This window comes from Crocodylus porosus, unplaced genomic scaffold, assembly GCF_001723895.1.
Source record: "Crocodylus porosus isolate Cpor-Errol unplaced genomic scaffold, CroPor_comp1, whole genome shotgun sequence".
Classification (NCBI taxonomy): Eukaryota; Metazoa; Chordata; order Crocodylia; family Crocodylidae; genus Crocodylus; species Crocodylus porosus.
In genome coordinates, this window is record NW_017728918.1 from 69,669,200 (window position 1) to 69,689,288 (window position 20,089).

Sequence of the window (20,089 nt, forward strand, 5' to 3'; positions counted from 1 at the left end):
GTCCCGTTGTGTTTGAAAGTATGCTTCAGTGTCCTTATCGATATGTATTGTGTTAATTTCCTGTTTGCTCTTCCCATAACCCCCACCCTCCAAGTTAAATCAATACAATCATACAGGAAATTCTAATTACCCACTGAAACCATACAATGATCTTACCTCGCTGATGAGGTCACTTCCAATATTCCTATTATTTTTGAATATCAGGATTCCTAGATAAATACATAGCAGTTTCAAACATAGGTGTTTAGCTATTTGGCAATAAAATGGCTCACTGATAACATTTGATTCATTGTGGAATCTTGCTAGATTGCACCACAAAGGGAACATAAAGCCATGGAGGGACTGCTTCTGTAACTGAAGGTGCAGAACAGAGGTGCATGCAGGAGCCAAAATGATAGATTTCCAGATTTATGCATTGAATACAAAATGACAAACTGCTAGATTCGGTTAAATTAGGGTTGATAATTATAGCAGTTTAATTCAGGGTCTGACTCAGATTTTGATTTCATAGTGGCAAGATGACAGCCTGGGGAAGGTGCTTGCAAGTGCCTGACTCACAGGATGATGATCAGTGCTGTAATGCCTATGGTAGTCTCTGACTATGCTAGTACTATGTGTTTATGGAAACAGTGATACAAGATGTCAATTGCTTGTTTAACTCCAGCTTCTGAGCTGTGAAGAAGAGATGGTAGTTTCACTGGGCAGAAGGAGTAAGTGAATGGGGTAAGGAACATGATAATCAACGCGGTACAAAATAGTGATTTTGCCATTTATGTTAACCTCTTCAACCCCCTTCCATATGGCCAAAATTACCCAGCTTTCCTTTCTCTATTTCTGCTGTGAGTTCAGACCTTGATTACTAGAGCTGAACAAATAGTAGAACACTTTTTTCCTAAAAACATTCACCCAAATTTGAAAACAAATTTCTGTTTAATCAAGCACAGGTGTGAGACTGGGCAGAAAGCAGTAATTCAGTCCCAGGGAGGACTTGGAGATGTCATTTCAATTCAGAATTAGGACAAAACATTTCTGAGTTCCCTGTGAAACAGAACAACTTTGCTACTCTTGGTAGCAAAACCCTTGGTGCCTTTTTTTTTTTGGCAGTTTCTTGGCTGGCTACCATGGAACTGAGGAGCCTGGAATGAAGAACCACAACCCTACAAACTTGGGACCTGAGACTTTCAGGTTTTCTATGCTCCTGGCTCTTTGTTAGCCTTCCAGATGGGCTATTGAGGAGCCCAGAAGCTCAGGCTCCCTACCAGGCCATCTGTCATGAAGCCAGATGGGCAAGCTAGTGAAAAGGGGCCTACCAGGCAGGTTTCAAACTCCTGCCTGGTTCTGGCAGAATTTCATCAAAATTAAACGGACTCTTCAGAAGAATTTCAATTTCAACAAATTGGCAAATACTGACAGAAATGATTTATCAACATTTTTTCCATTAATTCTACTTGTAACATTTTCATTTATGGTTTCCACAGTACTCAAGTTTTTCTTGCCCATGTACTGATGAAAAGCAAAGGTTTAGTTCAAATACTCAAGTAACTGGTGAAAGCAATTTTCAAATCATATATTTGACTATAAATTTTGCAATACATGCTATGCTGGCTCAATATAAGGAGGGATCATAATAATTATGTAGTTACCGCAAACTCTGGTCTTATAAACACACACGTGCATGCTTAATTTTACTCCTGTGAATAGTCCAGTTGAATGACGCACCTATTAGGCCTGTGTAAAGTGACTAATATTCACTTCGGATTCAGATTCAGCCGATTCAGGGGACAGTGATTCAATTCAGTGATTTGAATCACTGTCCCAATTCACTTCGGCCAAATCTGATTTAGAGAGTCGGCTGCTGCGGAATCTCCGAATCAGCCAGGCCCATCCCCCACCTGCTCTCCCAGTCTGGCAATGGCTGCCCTGCCTGCCCTGCCTGCCCCAGCTCCTGGCACTCAGGAAAAAATGTCCTGACTCACTGGGTGCTGCTGGGTGCAGGGGGCAATCCCCACTGCCTCCCACTGTCCCATGCTGTGTGGGAGCCCCTACGTGAGCCCCCTGACCCACACTTGCTCCCTCAGCCCCCCAGTGGGTGCCCTGGCCCTTTAAGGAAAAAAAAACCCCAACCCCCCCCAGACTCACCACTCCTGCTGGTGAGGGGTGATCCCCACTGCCCCCCACTGCCCTGCACCATGTGGGGGGCCCTGCATGAGTCTCCTGAAGCCCTGAGGCCACTGCAGTAGCAGTCAGTCTGGGGAAGGTTTTTTGGGGGGGGGTTTCAGCTGGGGAAGCAAGAGGGAGGTCAGGGGGGTCATGCCAGTGCTCCCCATGCAGCATGAGGCAGCAGGGGGCAGTGGGGATCGTCCTTCTGCCCAGCAGCACTCAGTGAGCACCAGGGTTTTTTTTAAAGTATCAAGCTGGGGCGGGTGGAGGCAGCCATGGGGGAGGCTGGAGGGGCTGGGGGAGTGGGCAGGAGTTGGGGAGGTGGGGGAGTGGGGAGGGGAGGGTCCCCCCATGGTCCCTCCCACTTCCCCCAGCCCCCTCCCCCACACTCTGCTTACCAGCTCTGTATCGGGTTGCAGCATCCTGCTGCACCCGCTGGGGACTGCCTGAACCATCAAAGCTCTCCAAAGATTCAGAGAGCTTTCAATTGATTCAGACCTTTAAATTGGTCCCCTGATTCGATTTGGATTTGGAGATTCAGCCACCGAATCGGGCCAAACCTCCTTCAAATCGAATCAGCACTCAAAGCTTTGCACAGCCCTATCACCTATCTACATTGGTCAAAAGTAGTAAATGCACACAGAGAAATGTTTGCAGGACTGGGGCAAAACAGCAATAATTCTAATATTATAAAAGCCTAAGTCTGTCTGTCTGTCCATAATGCTTTATTCACGCTCTGACTGGCTGATGGAAACAGCCAATCAGAGTGCTCCAAGCATGGAAGAGCACTGCCATGATTCTGAAGCTGCACCGAGGACTGGACAGAGGCTACCAGAACAGCAGCAACATGGGGCATTAGGTGGCACCACTCCAACCCAGCCCCCTCCCTGCAGCCTCCCTGTCATTCTTGATGGGCAATTGGCTAATTTATATATATTCACCATGAGCTCGTCATGAATGATGTTGAGACTAAGAATGAATCACTAAAGAAATGTGTGGGTTGCAAACAGAAATAAAGGCAAAATGCATCAAATGGATAATTGATTGCAAATTAAATTATATTAATTAATAGCATTAAGAGAATAATTTATTCAAGAAATTATTTTTTGTCCATGGAATACCTATGAATAGATTGTGATTTTCTTTAATCTATTTGTTATTCAAATGTATTCAACAAATACCTTTTCTAATCTTTAACTGTGTGGCTAGAAAACAAATATTCAAAATTCAATCTGAGTTACTTTGGTCAGATAAGCCATTTGCTATTGTTTCTGTTTCATGATGAGAACATTGCCTTAGTATCTATGACATGAATACTTGCTTATGCAAATTTACAATTCAATTGCCACAAATACTTGTGCCTTTGACTTTGAAAACCATTTTCCACAAACTTTTTAATCAGTAAAGACTGAACTCTCAAACTTTCACAGAAAATGAACACAAAAGAAATTTAAGCCACAGCAAATTCCTTTACAATATTAGCCCAGATGTGAAAGGACTATTTAGGCACGGGCTTAACATTAAACATGCTGGACTATTCCATTTGAATTCAGCAGGACTATTCATACCCTTAAAATTAAGCACATGCATAGCCTTTATCAAGTTCTCATCTAAGATTTTTTACTATTTCTCTGGCTGCAATAACTACTGCTTGGGCTCTCCTCCTGAAAGAACCAAGCCTATTATGATTGTATGGCTGACTTATTTTTTTCCAAAACCTTTAAAACAACTGTGTAGAGAAATAGCATTGCCATGTCTTCCGCAAAATATAACAACAGCAAAGGTGACAGGTAAAAGTTAAAAACCTGTAAGGAATAACTCTGTAAGGGAAAAGGTCTAGATCACTTTTTAGGAAGCTTTGTGGACTTCTTGCAAGTAGTTTATGGAATTGGTTATAACAGTATGGTTTATTTCATTGACACATTTTTCTTCAGCTTCATGCTTTATATATAAGGGCAGATTTCAGGTCTTTCCACAAGTAACTAACAAAATTGCTCAAGAGTTCCCACAGTTTTAATTAAATTCTGAAAATTTTTAATTATGACTTATGAGTGATGGTATACATTTACCATCGTCATGAACCATAATTAAAAATTATGCTTAAAATTCTTGCTTGTATCAATGGGAATTTTGCACAAATATAAAGTCTAGAATATGGCCTTTGTATAATAACTGAAATTTAACCATCATTTCAGACATTTATTTTAATGTTGCATATCAGTCACTGAAAAGTATTCTCACATTTCTGTTTCTGCTCCTTCTCTCTTTCCCTTCTCAGTCAGCCTTTTTCTGCATCTTGCTACCTTCTCTGTCTCAAGGAAGTATTACTGCTTTGTTTCACATTTGGAAATTTTTCCTCATGACCACAAAGGCTAGAAATGTATTGTTAAGGCTTCTTATCTTTTGTTCTTCTTACTCTCAAGGTGTCATATAGAATCATAGAAGATTAGGGCTGGAAGAGACCTCAGGAGGTCATCTAATCCAACCCCTGTTCAAAGCAGGACTACCCCCAACTAGATCATCCCAGCCAAGGTTTTATCTAGCCTGGTCTTAAAAACCTCCAAGGATGGAGATTCCACAACCTCTCTGAGTAGCCAGTTCCAGTGCTTTACTACTCTCCTTGTGAGAAAGTTCTTCCTAATTTCTGTCCTAAACCTCCCTTGCTGCAACTTGAGACTATTGCTCCTTGTTCTGTCATCTGTCACCACTGAGAACAGTCTAGCTCAGGGGTGTGCAATTATTTGGGCGCAGGGGCCACACAGAGAGTTTTGTTGAGTTGTAGTGGGCTGAGCCAGTCCTCCCTCCCCAGCCCCTGCCACCCCACCTCCGTAACAACTCACCAAAATTCCCTATATGGAAGGGGCCATGGGCAGGAGGGTAGGGAGTAGTGTTTGGGATCGGGGTGGGTGGGTGAGCCTGGGATCACAGAGCGGGGTCACAGGATAGTGACAGCACAGGGTTGGGGCCTGGGGTAGAACTGCAATTCATTCCCTGCATGCCTCTGCCCTGTGTGGGGTGTGTGGAGAGGTATGTGTGGGTGGTGGTTGTTGGGTGTGTGGGCAGGGGGTGCATGCGTGTGGCGGGGGAGGGGCTGCTTGGGTGGTTCCTGAGATGCTGGATAGGGGTGAGGGGATGGAGGAGGCGGCAGGGGCCACATGCAGCATAGCTTACCCAGTCAGTGCTGTCTTTGGCTGCCCCCATGGCACTGTGCGTGGGGCTGAGCCACACCTGGCGGAGCCTCCACCATGCTCCAACCCATGCCTGCAGGCCCAGCCCCAGACAGCGCACACAGCTTACTGGTGGGGCTGCTCCTAGTGTGGCTGCAGTCTCCCAGCTGCTGCTTGGCTCCCCTCACCTCCAGCGGTGGTTCTTCCTTCTGCTGCTACTGCGCCATTCTGAGCAGGGAGAAAACTTCATCTGGCCAGTTCCTACCCAAGCACATGGGGCTCCAGCTCCAGCTTCCAGATGTGCAGGTGGCCAAGTGGATAGAAGGTAGCTGGGAGCTGGAGCTAGAGTCCTGTGTGGGGGGACAGGAGCCACCTGGTGAAGCTTCCTTCTTGCCCAGAAGATATTGAAGAAACTAGCTCCAGGATCAACCTCTTGGGCACTTCATTTGATACCAGCTGCCAACTAGACATTGAGCCATTGATTACTGCCCTTTGATCCCAACAATCCAGCCAGTATTCTATTCACCTTATAATCCATTCATTCAACTGTACTTCCTTAGCTTGCTTGCAAGCAAGTTGTGGGAAACCATATCAAAAGCCTTGCTAAAACCAACCTATATCGCATCCACTGCTCTTCCTGCACCCACAGAGCCAGTCATCTCATCATAGAAGGCCATCAGGTTGGTCAGGCATGACTTGTCCTTGGGCTGCACAAATTCATCACAGACAGAATAGAGCATATGGTCATATACAGGTTCTGAAGCTGAGAAGTAGACATCCTCCGCAAGTAATGACATGTAATTAGAATATTGTATATAGTTGCATCCACACTAGCACTGTAGTTATCCAGGACTGGTGATAGGATTACTGGGGATGTGTCCCAAAACTATTTGATCCTAACTAACTTAAAAAGCTCTGTGCAGCAATTTTCAATACAGTATAGGAGTACTTCTGGGCCCTTCCAAGTCCCCATTGCAGAACATAACTGAGTATGCCAGCAAATCTAATGGAGGCACTTCTAGCTCTGCGCAATCCTCATTTCCATCTATATTACCCCTCAGTATTAAACCAAGGACCCAGTATTGTTAGATGAGCTGTTTCTGCTGCTGGCTCAACTGTTATTGCAGCAACGTACAGAAAGAAGATCTGCTAGATAGCTGCAAAGTGGGTGGGTGGAAAGTATTTCACCAGCAATTTGTGCCTCTTGTAAAGCAGAAGTAGCTCACTTTCCTAGCAGATTGGAGACACTTGTTGCTTGTTGCTTATTGCAGTCACAATTCTTCCTATGCAGACTAGTTTGAGAAGAATAGACTTTCAATACTCTGGGTACAGGGACAGGGCATCACTGGCACATTAATCTACCCCTGGTTTGTTTGTCACAGGCAGAGCTGATGTGAGCAGGGTACAAGGCCTGGGGCAAATCAGCTCATGTGGGGCCCTGCCCTGATCCCACGTGCCCTGGATGTGAAGAAGCTGCTGCCGCCACCATTGGCAGTGGCGCTGGCAGTGGGAGGAAGTAGTGAGTGGCTGGATGCAAAGCTGTTGGCGACAGTGTAGAATCACCACAGCCACTCCACCTGGCTCCGTGAGGCCCCCCAAAGCGCGGGACCCAGGGCAGTCGCACTAATTCGCACCCCCCCTCCCCCGGGACAGCCCTGGACACAGGGATCTGATCAATGGGTTACCTATAAAAGGTGCTATCTCATCGTCAGGAAAGCTTTTATCAAACTAAAGGCATACACATAAACACTAGCATGGGATATACAGGAAAGGTGGATCATGTCAGGTTGCTGGAGGAGTAACGCACTCACACAGACCTTGTTCCCACTTAATACCTTGGTTATGAATCAAGGGTCTGCACACACTGTTACTTGAAAGGAATCTATTTGCCCTCCACTGCCATGGTTCATGGAACTGTAACTTGATGCCAGAATGCATGTTAGAAAAAGGTATATTTGAACACAAAGGAGTTGCTGGATGGTGGAGCGTACATTCAGCAGGTTGAAGGCAAGACGGCACTGCCTCTGACACTGTCTGGATGTCAGTGTGGCCAATGCCATCACATTCCTGTGACATGTTGCATCTTGTGCACACATAAGGTTGAAAGTTTTTGCTAAGTTTGGGGTCAAGCCACGTTTGGTTTGCAGGCCTGGATTGGGTCCTTGTAACAGAGAGTCTGGGGCTCCCTGTTCCTTTCAGGAAGAAGCAGCCCAACGTGTGAACACTGCAGGCTGGACAGGGTGCAGCAGCTGCAGGTTGCCAGGGCAACAGGCCAATTAGGCCAATTGCCAGTCACCTGTTGGCAGCCCAGGCAGTCTGTTGACCAGAAGCGGGCAGGGCCCTGGGAAGATATAAACCCAAGCCTGAGGTAGCAAGCTAGTCTGTCCCTGGTGGCCACAGGGTGAAAAGCTCCCAGCAGCAGGACTCCTGAAGGGCCTGCAGTGCTGCGTATGGATCCCTGTGAGGCTAGGAGAGCTCACTAGGATATAGCCCAGGGCTGAGAGGCTATCCTAGGTGAGGGGTGAGGGAAAGTTTTCCCTCTTAAAGGGAAGAGGACTGCTTCCCCTTTATGTTTATTTTACAGACTGGGGCCTTATGGTTTATATTAAAGTTACACCGGCGGTTTGGATTGGGACTGTAGTGGCAGTGTACGGAGGTCCCACTAGTGCCTGAGGGGCACATGATCACCTAGAGCCCTGCCAGGTGCTGAGGCCTGGCAGACAGGGGCAAGGGACATGGCACCGAAGCATGGTGCAACCTACACAGAGGCCTGGGGCCCAGGAAACAGGGGCCAGGGGCCCAGTGCCCAAAAAGGCCAAACCAGAGATAGTGCCTCAAAGCCAGGTCTGGCACAGTAGGCATGGGCTAGAGGGCCTAGCCAGAGTAAAGAGGCAGAGGCCAAGGGGGCAGAAAGCCCCAAAGGGAGAGAACAATGGTACTGTAACACCTGTGAGGCTTGGGGCATGGTGTAGGGAAGGATTGGAGCCACGCAATTATCCCTTAAGGCTTTAGGTGGCCTGCAGGTCACATTGACCAGAGAGGCCCAGGTAGGGGCCTCAGAGCAGTAGAGCCAGCAAGGTCCAGTTGGACTAGGGTTATGCAAAGGCCCACGGGCAGCCTCCCTATTTATTATTATTCCACCAAGGCGTGGCAGAATAGAAGGGAAGGGGCCCTAGGGGTAGAGAGGGGCACACTCACAGAGCCACTAGAGGGTGTCATGGCTGCCCCTGGGATCCCAACATGCTACAGTCCTGTCCTCACTGGGACTGAGACTGATCAAGCATGGGAAACAAAGGATGCCTCATGCCCACAACTCTATATTGCTGGGTGATATAGGCTGCAGTGAGGGGAGGCAAAGCTATGCACTGTTGCAGTATCTGATCTATTCCTTTGCCATTGATGATTTGCTATGGTTTATTTCCTATTAGTTTGATGTGGTTATAAAAGCATTTGTTACTTTATTAAAAACGTTGGGCAAAATTTCACAATTCTTCCTTTCTTTCCAGATACTCTAATGTCAATGCCCTGCACTACTACAATAAATGATTAACAAAATCAAAAGCATTTGAATTATCAAAAGTGTACTGCAAATCACTGCAGGCATCCAAGCTGCTTGTCCACAGATGACAGGGCACAAGGTAAAGTACTGCAATAACAAATGTTAAAAAATAAAGCAGAGACATACAGCATGTATTTAACTGAAGTTCATTCTTATCAGTCTTACTGGTAGTCAAAGTGGATATCAGAAGTATGGTGAGTCTTCCCCCAGGTTTTCTGGGTGAACAGGGTACGTATCTGTAACCCAGGTACACCCAAGGGTGTGCCCTATTTTCAATTGAATGGGATGGGTAGGCAGGAGGGGGTGCTGTGAGAGGGATGCCAGAATTTCAAGCAGATCCCTCTTTCCTCTATAGAGTTAGCCCAAGCCCAAAGTTCTTAACTATATACAATTTATTACGTTATAATATACATAAACATAAAACTAAATATCATATACATATATTTACATAATGAACACTAACCAATAACCAATGTCAAGCCCTAAATAACACTATTTACAACATCACAATACAACATTTCAATCGCAAAATATAAGGCGTGAACATGAATAATCTTAATATCATCTATTCCTTAATATAGTCCCTGACCCATGGCAAGAGATAGTCCTCCTTCCAATGGGTTTCCTTGTGGGGGGTGTCCAAGAAGCACCAGGGGCCCCTCCCCTTAGGGCCTTGACTAGGCAGGGGGCTACTCACCCAGCTCCTTCTCTGGGTTTGCCCACCCCAAATGTCTTTCCCCTGTGGGACCCAAGGTCCCAATGACTCACGCTCCCTCAGGTGGCAGTGGTCAAGGTGCAGCTCAATGGAGTCTCCTCTGCTGAAGTGCCTCTCCAGGCCTCTCCCGCGCTGCTGGGTTTCTCCCCACCCTGTGCCCTGCTCTCGGCACCAAGGGCTCAGCTCCTCTCAGCTGCTGCACCACTGTCACTGGTTCTTGGGTACTGGGCCTCATGCTGCAGCACTACCATTTCCCCAGGCCTTGGCTCAGCACTGAGGGCTGTCTTAGCACAGGCTGAGCCCTTCAGGCTCTGGCCAGCCATCCTCATGTTGGGTGGTTTACTCAAGCAGCGTCTGCTGCTCCCTTGCTCCCAAGGCTTGGGCTCGTGTGCTGCCCTGCGCACCATGGGACCTGGCTGCTTGCTGGGAGATGGGGCCTGAGCCACCTCACTGTGGTCCCCAAGGCCCTGCTGGAATTGCATGCTCAAGCCACCATTTGCGGCTCCCAAAGCCTGGGCTCCATGCACCGAACTGTGCATCATGATGGGCCCAAGCAGTCTCACACCACTCCCAGGGCTGGGTCTCCATGCACCATCCCTGTGTGCCGTCAACAGCCCGAGCAGTCTTGCACCGCTCCCAAGGTTGCTCCTCCAGTGGCAGCTTCAGGGGCCTTAGGCCTATCCCCCACTGAGGGAGAGCTCCCCAGCTTTTCTCTGCTAATTGAGTCCCTCACTGCATCTGCCCATGTCCTGGACATGCAGGTCCTTTTATATACTCCAGGGCTCCGCCCCTGAAGTCTTCCGGACCTGACAGTTTACAGTCTTCAATCAGGTCTGGGGAAGCTCTTCTCCCCCTTCCCTCAGGAAAGGGGAGTGGCTTAATTTCTCCTGCTGCCTCCTGATTGGTGGATGGGCTCCACCAATCAAAACTGCAGGATCTCAAGCCTGGGACTCAACCCAAGCTCTGAAAGGTGAGCCAGCTACATATGCTTGTTCTAGTGCATGGAGTTGGTCACAGTGAAGCTGTTGCTAAAATTATTCAAGGGCTGTGGCAGTGTGCAGGAGGATGGATGATGCTGTGGGATATAGCCTTAAACTACTCCCTCTGTTACATTTGGTCCTGACCCCTCATCCTCTAGACATTCTTCAGGAAATTAAGATATATTCTCTCTTCTTTCCTCTCTGGTACTCCTGTTGTTTGTTCATAAAACAACTAATCTCCTCCCCTTCTTTTTTCTATGATGCTTCAGGGTCCTCTCCTCAGAGCCCTGCATTGCTACTTCAGTCCATATGAAGTAGATATTCTTGCTAAGAAAACAAAAGGGCACATTATCCGTTGTCCATGGAAATAAAGACAGAATCCCTCCATTTTATGGATCACAACAAGGCTACAGGTTCCTACTTTTATCACTTTAGTGGGAAGTGTTTGTTCCCTGTATAAATGCTGGCCAGTCCAGAGGCTACCATCACATATATATACCCATAATACATACACATTATCACAAGAACACATTATCATAAAAATACGTTCAGGCCTTAGCTAGTGGGGAATCAGGTAGAGAAGTAATATAAGGGACCTGTCATCAATAGTGATTTTCGCTCTATTTCAATTCAGAGAATCTATACTATAAGTCCCTGCGTGAAAGAAGAAATAGCTTCCCTGAGTGGTGCAATTCCATCAGCCTATACCAAGGAGAACAGTTTAGCAAGGAGGGAAAGAGTGAGTAGGGTAATGATGTGGCCATAAGAAGTTTGTTTTGTCCTAGAATTCGAGTTACTTGTTTATGAAAATCTCTCAGATACCACCTGGCAGCAAATCCAGGCAAAACACTAAAAGATGATTCCCCATCTTCTCTTCCAGCCCTCTGCCTCCTCTGCTCCTGAACAGTGTCATGAATGAATAGGATAATGTGGCCAAAGCATGATGTTCCCAGTTCACTTTTCCTGAGGTACAGCTACTTGGACTTTTAATCAAGGCTGTCTGGGAGACAGCTATAAAACTAGTAGCTGTCTAATTTAATATTAGTTCACTGGTGTGAAAGACAGTTCCAAAGTGCAGAACATGAAGAACTATTTATTCATTCTTCATAAGCCTGTAATCTTGTTTTTCTCTTTTTTTATTTTTGTGAACAGTATTGATTATTGGAGGTTTGCATTTTTTTACCTTCATTTGCAATTCATATTGGTCCATGCATGGTGAGAGGAGGGGCACAGGGAGATGACCTGGCCTCAGCTAAAGCTAATCCTATTCCATTGCATATGGTATACCCTATAACCATAGCTTTGTCAGTCATAGCCTGTAAATTCTTCCACTTATCATGCATATTTCCTCATAATTATGATCTTATAAAAGCCTAAGTCTGTCTGTCTGTCTGTCCATAACACTTTATTCACACTCTGATTGGCTGATAGAAACAGCCAATCAGAGTGCTCCAAGCATGGGGGCGCGCCATCATGATTGTGAAGCCGGGCCGAGGACCAGACAGCTCCCCCACCTCACTCCCTCCAAGTAGTGCCAAGGACCAGAGAGCACTGGCCTTGGCTTCCCCACCCCACTCCCTGCAAGAGGCAGAACAGTGGCAGCATGGAGCTTTGGGGGCGGCACTCCATCCCAGCCCCCTCCCATCCACTCCCATCATTCTTGACAGGCAATTGGCTAGTGTTTCATAAAGATGGAGGTTGCCACTAACCCAGCTGTATCTCTGGCTTCTGCTCCGGTACTACTTCCTCTCCAGGCTGCTCACAAGACCAGTCACATCCAGCTGTACAACAAAGACTGGTTTCATTGCATTGGTCCCTTCCTGTAATTCTGTCCCCTCTTCTGTGGTCTCTTCCAATCCCATCCTCATCCCCGCTTTCGCTGGTTTTAAAATCATACTGGCCCTGCACAGAATCCTGTTGTGAACTGGAAAGTTCAGGCTTGAGGAAGTGGAGAGACGCTGATCAAATTCCTAGGTGCAGGAAGACAAAGGATTGCCCAACCAGTGGTTTTTAACATGCTCCCAACACTGGATTGAAGTCTGCTTGATCCTCAGCTCTGCTATCTTCTTCCAGATGGCTTCAGAGAAATGAACTTTCTGTAGCCTGGATGTACATGGGTTTGTACTTCCCTCTCCAACTGCAGGAATTATTGGCAGGGCAGCGTGTTGTGGAGGGACACAACAGCCTAGCAGCCACCTCTGTCCCCTATAGAGTCAGGTCTAGTCAATCAATTACTTAACTATATACAGATTGATTATTACAACAAAAGCATTAAAGGGTAAGGACATAGAATATATATATATGTACAAATTTACAAAACAATAAACCCTATAATACACACACACACACACACACACACACACACACACACACAGAGTTATCATATAAAATACAGATGAACAGTAGAACAAACCAGACCAAAGGATACTGATTGGGCAACATTATAACCCTATTCATATATAGACTATTACTTCAAATTATTCACATAAACTGTAAGGCATAGTTCACAAATATAATCAGCAGTCCTTAGACTACCTGGGTGCCCTCCAGGGCAGGGGGCCCACTCCCAAGGCAACACTACAGGAAAGGAGGCGGGGGGAAAGAAAAAGGAGAGGAAGACCCCAGAGACTCCTAAGCTGCCCTGCTATCACCCAGGAGCGGCCCGCATGGTGCTCCTTCACAACTCTTGGTGGGTCCCTCCCCTGTAGGGACCCTCTCTCCAGGGTAACTTACTACTCCAGTCCCAGAGGGGTTGCCTCTTGTGTTCTAGGTCAAGCTCTGTTCCCTGCCAGGTTTTCCTGCCACCTGATTGCTGTCGCCATCCTGGCTTAGGGCCACATGTACCACTGTGTGTAGTGGGCACTTCTCCTTGTGCTAGGCATTGGAGACCTGGACAGCCTTGTGCAGCACCAGCGCTCAGTCAGTTCCTGGACTCTGTAGGCAGCATTGTCTGCACTGAGCTGCTGCCCTGTGTCAGCAGCTGTAGACCTGAGCCACCTCAAGTGGCTCCCAGGGTCTCTCACCCTCCATGCAGCACCTCCTGCACTGAGCTCCCAGCCTCGTTCTGGGGGTTGAGGACTGGAGCTGCCCCGGGGCTCCAAAGATCTTGCTCTGTGCACCAGCCTGTGCACCGTGTCTCTGGCTGCACGCCGGAGGTTGCAGACCCAAGACACCTCCCCCAGCTCCCAGGGTCTGGATGCCATGTGCCGTGCTGCGCACCGAGAGCCTAACTGCTGGAGCTGTGCCATGCTCCCCACTGATAGAAGTCTTCAGGGGCTCTTCCTGGGCTACTGCTGCGCCTGCTGAGCAGCTTTGCTCAGCTCTTCTACGCCCCGCTCTTCCCTCTTGTCTGTCCCTGACACATCTGCCCCTCCTCCTGGGCATGCAGCTCCTTTTATACGCTCAAGGGCTCCACCCCTGAAGTCTTCCAGACCTGACAGTTTGCAGTCTTCAATCAGGTCCAGGGGAGCTCTTCCTCCCTCCCCTCAGGAAAGGGGTATGGCTTAATTTCTCCTGCTGCCTCCTGATTGGTGGATGGGCTCCACCAATCAAAACAGCAGGATCTAAAACCTGGGACTCAGCCCAAGCTCTGAATCCTGATGCTGTCAGTACTCATACCACAGGTTAATGTAATCCTCCTGACAGAAATCCATCAGTTTGGCTGAACCGGACTAAGTTTTGCAGGGTATTAAGGAGACCAGGTGTCATGAACAGATATATATATAAACAGCCAGATAATATCTGGCCCATAGGAGGTCAGTGGGAAGTGGATAGGTGGGTGAGTTGGAATACACAGAATTCAATCTAAATGCAATCTCAGCTACAAGTGTGTTAAACAGCATCCTCATTCCAAAGCAGGTGGTCGACTTAAAGCAAACTCCCACCCAGACAAGTGAGCCCAAATTGAAAGCACACATAAACCAATGCTTAAGGGTTTCATGTGTAGATAAAAAAGACTTTGGGGCTAAAATGCACAAAAACACAGGGTAAGCCAACAGCGTGGACATATCCTTAAAGTACAGCAGAGACACTGGCCCAGTGGAGTTTGTTAGGATGGTGAACCCTTGCATTTTCCCACCCTGTGTCTCTTGCATTTTCCCTCCTTTTTCCTGTTGAATTCTTGCAGCTAGTGCATTGCTTGCTAATGCTTGCTTTTTCCCACCTTTTTTGCAATCTACTCTTTCTCCTGCCCTTTTCCCTTGTTGAGCTGAGCTGAATCTAAACACTGAAGGGTCTTGGTTTTAAGTTAAAGATTTAACTAGGCACTGTTTACTTAGGGCTTTAAATGGTTAACTGTCTGTTTAATTGTTTAACTGTTTGTTTAATTGTAAAGTAGAGGAACTTAAACCAAACAGGGAAGGGAAACCAATGGGTATAATGTAAAAGAAGGCTTTTGAGAACTGTGACTAAATACGGTAGGGGTGAAGTAGGGGTGATGATCTCATGTGGGTGCAGAGTGGAAAGTTTCCTAATGCGTAGACAATTCCATGTAAATGCAGGGGTTGAACCATGGGCACAGAAGGAAACTGGGCATGGTTAATGCTAATGAGGGTGAACTGAAAAGTATAAATGTACGAAAGCAATGATATTCTGTGCGGTGGGTTTGCAGTGTTCTGCGTGGTGTGTGTGTGGTGGCTGCACCCGTCTGAAGTTGCCTCCACTCTAATAAAGCAGTTGAACGCAGTGTATGCTGGTGTTTGCCTCCTGCTCTGCTTTGGCTAATGGGTATCAGGATCCCATGGGCAATTTGGTTTGTCGGATTCCTTAGTTGTTGGGCCTCACGTGGGATTGAGGTGTTACAGATATAGCCAGGTATTAAACCAGTTTAAGTAAGTTCAGAATCAGGCCATGTAGTCGTCAATGCTTCTCTGTTGCAAAAAAATTAGAAAACTACTTTTCTACCTTAAAATCCCACCAAGATTGCAATACGATGGTTGCAGAATTGGCTTTCAGGCCAGATATGAAGGCAGGTTTCCTGGGTTATCAAGAGTTTATATTATTCCCTAAGCATAAGCAGATAGATGACTTAGAGATAAACCTGGACCAAACATGTCAACAGCTCGATGCTATCATTTATGCTCTGAAAAAAAAAGAAAACAAGAAGAGCTTGCCAAAGAAACAAAGGACCAGATGTCACCCTGAGTAGATAACTGCCTTCCATGGGTTGGTTCCTGGGTCCTCTAACATCATTCAATGAAGAGAAGCAAAAAAAACAGGACACAGCAAAACACTGCAGTAAGCTACAATTTCTAGATGTTTCAAAGATTTCGTAGCTACACTGAGTGCTCTGTTATCATCCCGGAGAGGGTCCCAGGGTGAAACAGCAGGGTCTCTTTTTTAAGCAGTTGGTGTGAGTATAGGTCGACCATACCTCTGTACCAGTATGAAACAAAAGCTCCGAATCAGTATCAATGACATTAAGAACAACATCTTACCTTCAGGTACATGAATGTAACACTGTGGCCTGCAGTGGGAATTGAGCATAAACCTCTGAAGGAAGAATTCGATCCTGTTGCTGCAGAGATATTTATTATTTTATTAATTTACTACAGCAAAATGTAAACAACCCCTTGTCCTCACTTTCAAGACCCTGCATAACCTTACCCAGAAGACACTTGAAGGCTATTCCTGCAACCTCTCTCAAGCATATCAGAAACAGAGAGGAGACCTGTGGTGGGGGCATACCCAGAGCAATCTCACCAATCCAGTTCTGAGTCTGGAGCGTACAGAGTTTCATAGTATCATAGTGCGTAGGGTTGGAAGAGATCTAAACAGATTATCAGATCCGACTCCTTGCCCCAAGCTGGAATGAGTGCTGGGGTCATAACACGCCAGCCAAATATCTGTCCAGCCTTCTCTTGAGGATCCCCAAGGTAGGAGAGAGCACCACCTTCATCGGGAGTCCATTCCAGAGCCTGGCAGCCCTAACTGTAAAGTAATGTCTCCTGATGTCCAGCCTGAACCTTCTCTCTAACAATTTGTGGCTGCGGGGGAACAGGGCCTCACCCAATTCCCGATGGTCACCCCTGGTGAGTTTGTAAATGGCCATCAGAACCCTTCTCAGCCTTCTCTTGTGGAGGCTGAATACATTCAGGCCCTTCAGCCTCTTTTTGTAGGGCCTGACCCACTGCCCCTTGAGCATGCAAGTCGCCCTCCTCTGGACCCTCTCAATGCTAGCCACATCCCTCTTGAAGTGCGGCCCCCAGAACTGGATGCAGTACTCCGACTGTGGCCTGACCAATGCCGCATAGAGGGGAAGGATCACCTCCCTGGACCTGCTTGTGATGCATCCGTAGATGCATGATTAGGTATAGTTAGTCTTACTGATGGCTTCCTTGCATTGGCAGCTCATGTTCATCCTGGAGTCAACAATGACTCCAAGATCCCTTTCTGCCACCGTGTTGAGAAGAAGGGAGTTCCCCAGCCTATAGGTTTGTTGCTGGTTCCTTCTCCCTAGATGCAGCACCCTGCACTTGTATGCACTGAATTCCATCCTATTCTCATCCACCCACCCCTGTAACCTGTCTAGATCTAGCTGGATTCTTCTGTTCCTCCCCTCCAGCATGCCCACCTCACACCCATAGTCTGGAGGAAGTGTTATTTATCTATGTATTCTATTTTCTGCCTACTGATCTCTCAGTCTTGCTCCCACTGAAGTCACTGGGAGTACTATCACTGGCTTCCAGACAAACAGCAGTAGCCTACCAGTTGACACACTGAGGAGGAAGAGAAGGGATCCTGGGTCCCTAGTCCTGTCAATGAACATTTGTGGGGGGGTTGTTTGGGGGGGGTTAAATCCAATGACTAAAAAGTATAAGCAGTCAGAGAATGAGCCCCAAGAGTCACCCTGCCCAGCTCAGTGCTCTAAACACTAGGTTCCAAAGTAATGCTCTCTCAAGGTTTTTTTTCCTGGATCCATGACTCTTGCATTTTTGCCTGAATATTGGCCCAGCTTCTACAGAGGAAAAGTGTCCACTGTGCCCAAGACACAACAGACTTTCTACAAAAACTTAAAAACATAAACCACCTTCCCAGTATCACCCTCCTAGCCACCATGGATGTTACCAACTCATCAACAGCCCACACCAGGATGGCATCCAAGCTTGCCTTACATATCTACAGGAACAAGATTACAACTCAGAATACAGACCCAAAGATATTACTGACCTTGTATACTCCATCCTCACACACAACAATTTCACTTTTAATAACCAACACTTCCTCGATGTGGATAGACGATGGAAACAGCTATGGGCACCAAAATGACCCCACAGTATGCCAACCTTTTTATGAGCCACCTGGAAGAAGACTTCCTCAAGAACTGCACCATCAAAACCTTGTTATACTTAAGATATATCAATGGCATTTTCACCATTGGGCTGAAAACCTACAATCTTTGATTGAGTTCCATCAGAAATTCAGCAATCACCATCCCTCCATCCAACTTTCTCTAGAATACTCCAGCACCAACATCTCCTTTTTAGGCACAATGACCAGTATCCAGAATGATAAAATACAGACCACGTTATACAAGAAACCCACAGACCAACATACATATCTGCACAGAACCAGCAATCAACCTAAACACACCAAAAAATCTGTGATATACAGCCAAGCCCTCAGATACCACCGAATTTGCACTGAAGAGAACACCTGGGATTACCACCTCACCAATCTTAAAAAGGCTTGCACCCAACAAGGACACTCCTCCAGAGAGATGGATCATACATTTGAAAGAGCCATCCGGATACCACGTGAACAACTGCTGCAGTACAGAAGAAAACCCCCCACAAATCACACACCGCTGGTTATGACATATCACCCCTCCCTTGAACCCATACAGAAAATTCTCAAACAATTGCAACCCATACTAGAAAGAGACCCTACTCTAAAAAAGATCTTCCCAGAGCCATCCATCCTAGCCTTCAAAGAAGCACTGAACCTCGCTAACCTCATCACCAGAAGCAAACTTCCTCAGGCCCAGAACACACCAAATGGATCCAAACCATGCCATGACAAGAAATACAAAACCTGCCAACACATCTCCACGCCACCCCACGATTACTACACCCCACACAGAGCCATCCTCATTCCCAGATCTTACAGCTGCACCTCCAGAAATGTAATATATCTCATCCAATGCACCCAATGCCCTGATGGAAAATACATAGGAGAGACCAAACAACAACTGCACACCAGAATGAATGCACACCAGAAATCTATCAAAGACAGAAATACCCAATTACTTGTGGGGGCACATTCTCACAGGAAAACCACTCTCTCTCCAATCTCTCAGTCCTGATCCTCAAAGGAAACTTACAAAACACTTCCCAGAGACGAGCCTATGAACTCCACTTCAACCTCCTGGATACTAAAAATCATGGCCTAAATATAGACATTGGATTTATGTATAACCTGCCTGACATCTGACCCCCCAGGTATCTCTCCACTATTCATCCCCCTTCTCTCTCCCCACGCCCTCCCCGAGCCTATCTCTCACCCATTGACTTCTCAATCTACATTTTCACTGACTACCCGTCTTGTATGCATACCAGACCAGCCTCTGGTTTCTTTACTTTTCATTCCATACAGGAAGAGCACACACCAACTGCTGAAACTTTGTTAGCCTGACGAAGGGTTTTTGAACCCAAAAGCTTGCTGAATAATTGTTTTCCAACTATGTAAGTTGGTCTAATAAAAGATATCAGATTCACCCAAAGAACTTTGTCTTCTTAAAGTGCAGGAAGACGACATCCACCTCAATGCCCTTGTCCAGGGACTTGGTGACCTGATCATGAAAGGAAATCAGGTTAGTCAGGCAGGACCTGCCCTCAATGAACCCATGTTCATTGCCCCTGCACATTACCTCCCCTGCTGGGCCCTTGCAGATGTGCTCCTTGATAATTTTCTCAAAGGTCTTCCCAAGGACTGAGGTAAGGCTGACTGGCCTGTAGTTGCTGTGGTCCTCCTTTTCCCCTTCTTGTAAATGGGGACCACATTGGCCCTTTTCCAATCCTCTGGCACCACACCAGAGCACCACGAGTGCTCATAAAGCCATGACAGGGGCCCCGCTATGACCCCTGCCAATTCTCTCAGCACCCTCAGGTGAAGAGCATCTGGACCTACTGATTTAAACATGTCCAGCCCCTCCAACAATTCCCAAATTAGGTCATAACCCTAGGCATGATGGTGCCTCCCCTAGGTCTGTCCATAATGCCAGGGAGGGAAATGTCCTGGTGCCTGTTCAGGAATATGGAGGCAAAGAATATGGAGGCAATGGACTTAATTAAGAAGGCCTTTGACACTGTCTCTCAACCCATTCTCATTAAAAAACTAGGGGACTGTGGTGTCAACACCTACACTGTCAAATGGGTCACTAACTGGCTGGAGGGCTGCACCCAGAGAGTTGTGGTGGACGGGTCATTTTCGACCTGGAGGGATGTGGGCAGTGGGGTTCTGCAGGGCTCGGTCCTCGGGCCCGCAGTGTTCAACATCTTCATCAGTGACT